This window comes from Anabrus simplex, chromosome 2 (assembly GCF_040414725.1).
Source record: "Anabrus simplex isolate iqAnaSimp1 chromosome 2, ASM4041472v1, whole genome shotgun sequence".
Lineage (NCBI taxonomy): Eukaryota > Metazoa > Arthropoda > Insecta > Orthoptera > Tettigoniidae > Anabrus > Anabrus simplex.
In genome coordinates, this window is record NC_090266.1 from 569,042,898 (window position 1) to 569,051,844 (window position 8,947).

Sequence of the window (8,947 nt, forward strand, 5' to 3'; positions counted from 1 at the left end):
TCTACTTAATCCATATTTAAGTCAGCGAATATTTTAATTATCTGATGTTTTAATTGTTCAACATTTTTATCATTTAGTATTTCCAATATCGGACATGTTAACCACTTAATCGCTTAAGATTGTCATTACCCAATATTTCTTTGTCCGATACCGCCATTTATTTTAATTTCTTCCTTTTCCAAAAGAGACATCACAGACAAGTTAAATAAAGCTGTAGCCCACTAGTCTTTACTATTACTATTACTCTTTACTCTTTACTATTACTATTACTATTACTATTACTATTACTATTACTATTACTATTACTATTACTATTACTATTACTATTACTATTACTATTACTATTACTATTACTATTACTATTACTATTACTATTACTATTACTATTACTATTACTATTATCCTTTCTATGGAATGAGATGAGTTTGTAATAAAATGTAGTATGTTAAAACATCAACCTTTCTTTCAATGACTTTGTAGAGTAATGACTTAGTCATGAGCACCTATATTCGTGGCAACCTGTTAAATCATAAGGAATTCTAGCTAGTAAGTGAGTAGGAGACGTCCTTCTACGTGAGTTGGAGATTTCCTCAAGTATAATTCGGTATTCTTTCTATTCAACCGGAACTCATAGCCCGTAAATGACATATAGCGACAAGTATTATCATAGTTTAAGCGATCCTGGATCTTGTGCGTCCTTACCTGAACGCGGGAACGGCGCAATGTATAGGTTATGAACCTAGATCTGACACTGTTGTAAAAGCCATGAATAACTTGGGAATTATTTTTCGAAACTGCAGAAGGAAATTAATGCAATAATTTTCTAAGTAGTATATTTCTTGCAATGAAAACAAGAAATTGCTGGCTGCCATCTAAGAGAGGTAAGCCACGTGTGATAAAGTGTGTATGTGGTGTATATATTATAATAACCTGGAACTGCAGAACACCTTGATGGTGAAGTGCAAAGATAGTGTTATTTACCTGTTGTTATGTTGTAAATAGTATGAGTGTTGCTGACAAACTTTCGGAAGAAAATCGGCAGGAATTATTACTAATGTTATATGGTATCATTGAAACAGACACTCTACAGTGAGATACAAGATTTGATTATGTATGTGTTTATTAAGTGTTTGTAAGATGTAATGTTGTAATGTTATGTATATAAGCCGTATTAGTGTAGTGTGTTATTTTCATATATGTTATATTTGTAAATAAGGAGGGCGTATGTAACCATCCAGGCTTGTCCAGCCATACTAATTTAGTGTTCAATCCTTTTACGCGATATCAATCGATATGAAGATTATCCGCCATCGACAATTATTCATATGACATATTAAGTCAACTTTAATCATTTGTAAATAAGGCTTTGGCATCATATTGTATATATTAGAATATCATTTATTATTTAAATTAATATATTATGTAGGATAGGAATTCATTATGTATTGTAAATATAGTCAATGTTGAGACAGAGTTGGTGTCATTTCATCTCATACTTGTGTACACGGAAAAGTTATTCTTGAAGCGGGGTCGTTGGATGACTCATGGGTTTAACTCATGAGCAAAGGTAGTATACAGCGACCCGCGCGCGAGGCTAGCAAGCGGGAAGACTACATCATCGCCACGCCTACTGGTTACTTGTGAAGAATGAAGAGAGGGAAATGATAATGCGATCTACGAAGCAGATGCTTCGTTGTATAGAGATTTGGTATTGAGCTGTTACCAAGAGTGGGAGAGCCCGGGTATAAGATCTAACGACACTACTAGAACCACAACTACTTTATTGATTTTTGAAACAGTGTGTGGTCGCTTCGAGACATAGTTATTTTTCGTACAGTGTGTTGTCGCTTCGAAACTATACTTAGCTGTTGTAACGTTGTCGGATCAGGGTGAGACGAATCAAGCTTACGGCTTGTGATATATACAATAATTATTCTGGACGAAGAACTACGTTATGTTCAAGTCCACGGAATTTGGTACAAGTCTGTATTGTATCAGTAGAATAGCTAAGTTGGATTGAGATTTCTGCTAACATGGAAAAATTCATTTCTCTGAATTTTCTCCTCCTACGATCAACGCTGATCAATTTTTACAAGTATAGGGTCAATGTATAAATTAAAGACTAGGTAATTAGGGAGTGCTAGTCCAGATAGCCCAAACTATATCACAGAAGGAAGGAAGGATGTCCATGGAGCCAATTCTACAACGAGAAGAGGGGAACGAGTAACCACGGAAAATAAATGACCTCAACGGAAGCTGCAATTGGTGAGCCTCAAATAGATAAAGCAAGCAACAGTTAATGTCTATAACGTAAATTCTAAAATCCCTCCAAGCTTAGGAGAGCGAACAGATCGGCGCGCGAGTTTATTACCAAATCTCTCGCCGTGCCGATCAATCGGCGTCGACTTATCAGGCTACGTTTAATATGAAATATTGTTTGTAGAGTTCAGCACAAATTAACTACGGTATCTTTGGGTTTTAGTTCATAGTTAACTCACCGGATGGACTCACTAGACGTAAGAAATAATTTGCTTCAGACAAATGAAAAACGCACACCGTGTATGCTTACATCTTGGCCCTGAGAAGTTTTAATTCAATAAGTGTCGTCGTGTTTTACTTCGTAATACGAATTCAGCTCAACTATTTTCCTTTAGTTAATTTTCTGTCATATTCTATTAGTATTTCTAAGTTTTACTCGCCGTTTTCCAGTGAAGTGTAGTTAATTATTCTCTCTTTGAAAGTGTTTGTTGTTGTTTATTTTTGTGCACATTTTCAATGGCTGGACTTAATTCATCACTAAATGACACTGAAGTATTAGATTATTTAGATGAACTAGATAGCGATAATGATTTTAGTTCTGAAAGTGACTCTGACTACACGGAGAACGACGGCAGTGATTCAGAAATTGGGCCTACAGCTGCTCATGCCATATCTGAAAGTGAAGATGATGAGATGAATGATGACTATAGGGAAGTTCTGTCGCCTGAGAAACCTCTCCCACATCCATTCCAATATCAAGAATTACCTGGACCCAAACACATGCCACCTCCTGATTCCCTTACAATAGCATATTTCTATCTGTTTTTCACAGATTTTCTTCTTTCCCTCATGGTCACAGAAACTAACAGGTATGCACAGCAAATTATTTCTAGTAAGGCGAGTGTACCTACTCATCTAAAGAACTGGACTAAAATTTCTATTTCAGAAATTAAAGGCTTTCTTGCATGCATCCTCAACTTGGGTTTCGTAAAAGAAATTACCATTGCTTCATATTGGAGTACACTACCTTCTCTGGCCACCTCATGGTTTGGAAAAAATTTCACTCAGCATAGGTTCTCCCTATTGTTGCGATTCTTTCACCTAGTTAACAATGAATGATAGCCAGTTCCAGGAGAAGTAGGTTATGACCTCTGTGCCAAATATAAACCTTTAGAGGATCATGCCAACAGGATATTCAGGCACCATTGCACTCCACACCAGCAAATTAGTGTAGATGAGAGTTTAGTAGGTACTAAAAATAGAACTAGCCTCAAACAGTACCTACCCAACAAACACCACAACAGATGGGGGATCAAATTTTGGATGATTTGTGATTCAGTATCCAACTATTGTCTGGGATTTTACACTTATAGAGGTGCAAAATCTCAAGAAGATAAAGACAACTTTGCAAAAAATGGTCTGGGGTACACTATTGTAAAGAAGTTTCTGGTCATGGGGGGTTTACCTTAACAAAGGCTACCATGTATTTGTGGACAATTATTTTATGTCAGTGCCACTTGTTCACCATCTCTATCAGCTGTGTGCCTTTATAACTGGAACTGTTAGGGGGAACAGAAAACTTTTGCCACAACAATTTAAATTTTTTTTGTTGGGCAGAAATTGTACTATAGATCTGGTCCACTTCTAGTAGCCTATGCGCTTTCCATGAAAAGAACTCTCAAAACAACCCAGTCATTCCTCTGTCAAGTCATGCTACAGCTAAAGATCAAGAAGTTCCAGTATCCCACAATCATTTCAATTGGGAGACCAAACCAGAAATAATTGCCAATTATAATAAATTCAAGGGAGGAGTTGACACATCTGACATGATGCTATATAGTTATCTGGATGAAAGGAAAACTGTAAGGTATTGGAAGAAGGTGGCTTTTAATATGATACCTGCGATGGTATTGAACAGCTACATCCTTTACAAGGAGAATTATAAGGGGCTTGGGAGAATTAAATCTAGGCTCAGTTACACAGTAGCCATTATTGAACATTTGGGGGAGGAGTGGACGTCTACAAAGTCATTAGTCATCGGTGATCTACGAGGACCACCGGGGTTAAGGAAGCTTCCAGAGAAAAAGGAATCTCAGTGTGTAGTTTGTAGTACTAAGGAGACAAGGAGGAGATCGGGAACAGTGTGCCAAAGGTGCAATAAGGGCCTGCATGGAAAGTGTATCACTAACATTTGTATTGTATTTTGTAAATTTACAGTACTTTGAACTTAATTATGTCAAATTAAAGAGAAATATCTGTTCTTTGTTGTAGTGTAGGTTTACACAGAGTAAGAAAATTAGTCATTCAAGTTTTTAAACTTTAATCGTAATTTATTCGATCAATATATATTTTTTTCAATTTCGATTATTAATTTTGTGAGTGTCATGTTATACTGAATAATGTGATATATATTTTTGCATAATGTACAGACATATGTGTAGCAGTACATTTTTTCATTTGAATATATTTTAAATTGCTGGTATAATAATATTTTTAAATATTTAGGTGTAATATCATAAAAATAACTGGGTGTTCTGGGTTGCACTGGTTTATCACTAACATTTTTACAGTATTTTATCAATTTACAGTAATGTCAAATCAAAGAGAATTTCCTGTTCTTCCTTGTAGGATAGGTTTACACAGAGCAAGACAATCAGTAATTCAAGTTTTGAAACTTTAAAGGTAATTTTTTCATCAATTATTTTTTTCAATTTTGAAAATTTTTTTGTGAGTGTCATGTTATATTGTATAATGTGAAGTTTTTTCATAATGTACAGACATATGTGTATCAGTACAATTTTTTTCATTTTAATATAATTTAAATAGCTGGTATAGTAAATTTTTAAACATTCAGATGAAAAATCATGAAAATAACTCTGAGTGTTTTGGGTTGCACTAGTGAAAAGGGGCCGAGTGTGAAAGGGTTAAGGTTTGGTAGAATAAGAATAAAAATGGAATTAATTGCTATAAATATATGTTGTTTCTCTTTCATCTGCAGTCTATTACAGTATGGGCAGTGAGAGTTCTAGATACTTAAAACTGGGTGGAGGGGAGGGGGTTCTGTTTGGAATTGAAAGTCTTGGTAACAGAATTCAAAAGAAAAGTAACCACGTTTATGAAAATACAATGGGCAACATTAGCACAACCATTAACATGTTTATTTCAAATACATTATATCTGTAAATTATACATTTCTTTATTAATCAAATAATTATTTCAATAAAACTGAGGTTCGCCCAACCCCGCCAGTGCTAGAATTGCCTCTGGATATGGGTTTAAATCTACATTTGTTACTAGTAGGCAAGGTAACTCACCGCTGCACTGCTTCCGTTGCTCTCGATACGAGGCTTGCAGGCGGACCTCCCCTGTTTCTGCATCACAACCCTCCTTGAGGCTCCGTGCATGTGTCACTGTTTGTAATGCCCATTACAGCTGGGGTCCGACTCGTTGGCTGAATGGTCAGCGTACTGGCCTTCCGTTCACAGGGTCCCGGGTTCGATTTCCGGCTGGGTCGGGGATTTTAACCTTCATTGGTTAATTCCAAAGGCCCGGGAACTGGGTGTTTGTGCTGTCCCCAACATCCCTGCAACTCACACACCACACATAACACTATCCTCCACCACATTAACAAGCAGTTACCTACACATGGCAGATGCCGCCCACTCTCATGGGAGGGTCTGCCTTACATAGGGTGCACTCGGCTAGAAATAACCACACGAAATTATTATTATAGCTGGGACAGATAGAACGCAACCATTTCGGGAACACAACCGTTGTTGAATGAAACAGTTACAAGAATATAACCGTTTTGCAATTGCAGTGCGGTGGTGGTGGTGGTGATTATTGTTTTAAGAGGAAGTACAACTAGGCAACCTACCTCTATATAACTCTAATCAGAGAGAAAAATGGACGGGATCCGACACTTCGAAAAATGAAGGTATCGGCCAAGGAAAGAAAGGGGCCACGAAGGGCGTGAAAATGAAAGACTCCATAGGCCTCCTTACGTAATACCGTCGGGGTCGGAAAAGAACAAGAGTTGACCAAATGCCGGAAAAGAACAAGAGTTGACCAAATGTGGTCGGATAGGATAGATGAGACAAGAGAATAGCGTCTATTGCGGCTGGTTATTCAAGGGAAGATACAAGGCAAAAGAAGACCAGGAAGAAGGCGCATTCCTTGGATTGATAATTTGAAAACTTGGTTCAACTGTTCCACAACTGAGCAACGTCCAAAGCAAAAATCTCCATGATGGTAGCCGATCTTATTAAAGGAGAGGAACCGAGCTCGATAGCTGCAGTCGCTTAAGTGCGGCCAGTATCCAGTTTTCGAGAGATGGTAGGTTCGAACCAAACTGTCGGCAGCCCTGAAAATGGTTTTCCATGGTTTCTAATTTCCACACCAGGCAAATGCTGGGGCTGTACCTTAATTAAGGTCACGGCCGCTTCCTTCCCACTCCTAGCCTTTTCCTGGCCCATCGTCGCCATAAGACCTATCTGTGTCGGTGCGACGTAAAGCAACTAGTAAATAAAAAAGGAGATGGCACTTAAAGAGGAAAGATAGATGAAAGCGAGGAGCCCTGCTCAAGTAAGTGGAAATAAAGCTAGGACTCAGCTAAGGGCTCCGTGGTCGCCAACCTAGACTCCCGAGTTCAGGGCCCATGGGGCCCGCTTTTGTCGCCTCTTACGACAGGCAGGGGATACTGTGGGTGTTATTCTACTACCCCCACCTACAAAGGGAAGTTGCAGTGCCCCTTAGCTGCTGCGTTCTTCACCAGCACCGTTTCAGAGTTTCATAACGGGTAGGTATACAAAACCGTCGTTTACAACCCTTGTATTTCTTGGAAATGGGATTTTCCAACGTTACTAGAATATGTCACAGGTCAGATAGGTCATTCCGGAGAGCAGCGCTGCTATTGGCTAATGCGCCTGACGTCACCGAGAGCGAGAATAATGTGGTATATTTTGAGCTTTGTAGTTACTCTAATTACACTCCACTCAAGTCATGAAATACAGAACTAATGGATCTTTAGCTGCTGTAACATTTATTATTTAAAACTTATAAGAAAACATACGACTTCAAATCCGTCTTTGTAAAGACAAAGAGATTCTCACAACGGCTCGAAGGATGGAACGCAGGCCTTCTGCCCCTTGGCAGGTTCGATCCTGGCTCAGTGCGGTGGTATTGGAAGGTGCTCAAATATGTCAGTCTCCTGTCGACACGTTAATGAACTCTTGCGGGACAACATTCCGGCACCTCTGCGTCTCCGAAAACACGTTATTCAATGAATCCAAATTTTAACACAATATAAAATGGGATGTTTTTTTAACATTGTTTATATAATTCAGAACTGTTTGTTTCCAAGGGGGAAAATCTGTTATAAATTTGTAAGGCTTTCTTTACTCAGGGTTGTTGGAAAATTCCGTTCTTGGTCGCGTTACAATCTTTATCGTATGTCCAAAGTATCACTGTGTGACTAAAACATGCGTAAATGAATTGACTTCTTTTATTTCAAGTTGTATTTTCATTGGATAGAAATATATTACGTATCACTGACTGGCCGGTACAGGGAAAGACGTGAGGCGGGGACGGGGTTGATGCACTACTTCATTTCAACATCGGAAACAGTCCTGACCTTTGGTCACAGGGGCCCCGGGTTCGATTCCCGGCAGGGTCTGGAATTTTAACCATAATTGGTTAATTTTTCTGGCATGGGGCTGGGTATATGTGTCGTCTCCATCATCATTTCATCCTCATCACGACGCGCAGGTTGCCTAAGGGTATGAAATCAAAAGTCCTGCATCTGGCGAGCCGAACTTATCTTCGGACACACCTGGCACTAAAAGCCATATGCCATTTCATTTATTTTTGTCGGAAACAGTACGTTATTTTGACTGTTGTCGGTTGACTGTTTTGCTCAGCACTAAACCATGCTCAATAATTTCCTGAAATGTTTCGCATTCCGTGCAAATGTCAACACTATCAGTTCCGTGCAAGTATTGTATCACAACTTCCTGGTGACACACTATGTGACGCTGGAGGATGAGAGGGGAATCGCTCACTCGGCCTTGGCCTCTCTCACTGACATCTATGCAGCCGCGGTGTAACTATCAGTGAAGTTAGCTGTCGACAGTAACGAGACTAGTGGCGATATTTTGAAATAAATGGTGGATCTAGATCTGACTCCGGCCGCCTATTAACTACGCAAAATTCACCTACCAGTAAATTTTCTTTTGTTTCTTCTTTCTTAATCCATTTACTCTCCAGGGTGGGTTTTTCCTCGGACTCAGTGCAGTGCCCTGGAGCTCGAGGCTTTGAGTCTGGGATACAATGGGGGAGGAGGACGAGGATCTTGTCTTGTTGGCCTCACTTGTTATGCTGAAAAGGGTCCTTGTGGAGGGATGTGAAGAATGGAAAGGATAGACAACGAAGAGGGAAGGAAGGGGCCGTGGCCTTAAGTTAGGTACCATTCCGGCAGTTGCCTGGAAGAGAAGTGGGAAGCCATGGAAAATAACTTCGAGAATGGCTGAGGTGGGAAACGAAACCCCTCTATTCAGTTGATCTCCTGAGGCTGAGCGGAACCTGTTACAGCCCTTGTGTCACTTTTAAAATTTTGTGGCAGAGCCGGGAATCGAACCCGGGGCTCTGGAGTTGGCGGCTAATCACACTAACAACCACACCACAGAGGCGG

General features: G+C 39.4%; 1 pseudogene; it reads left to right on the forward strand.

The window, feature by feature from the left end:
* Positions 1–3,039: 3,039 nt before the first annotated feature.
* Positions 3,040–4,484, forward strand: LOC136863606 (piggyBac transposable element-derived protein 4-like; annotated as a pseudogene).
* The last annotated feature ends 4,463 nt before the right edge of the window (positions 4,485–8,947 follow it).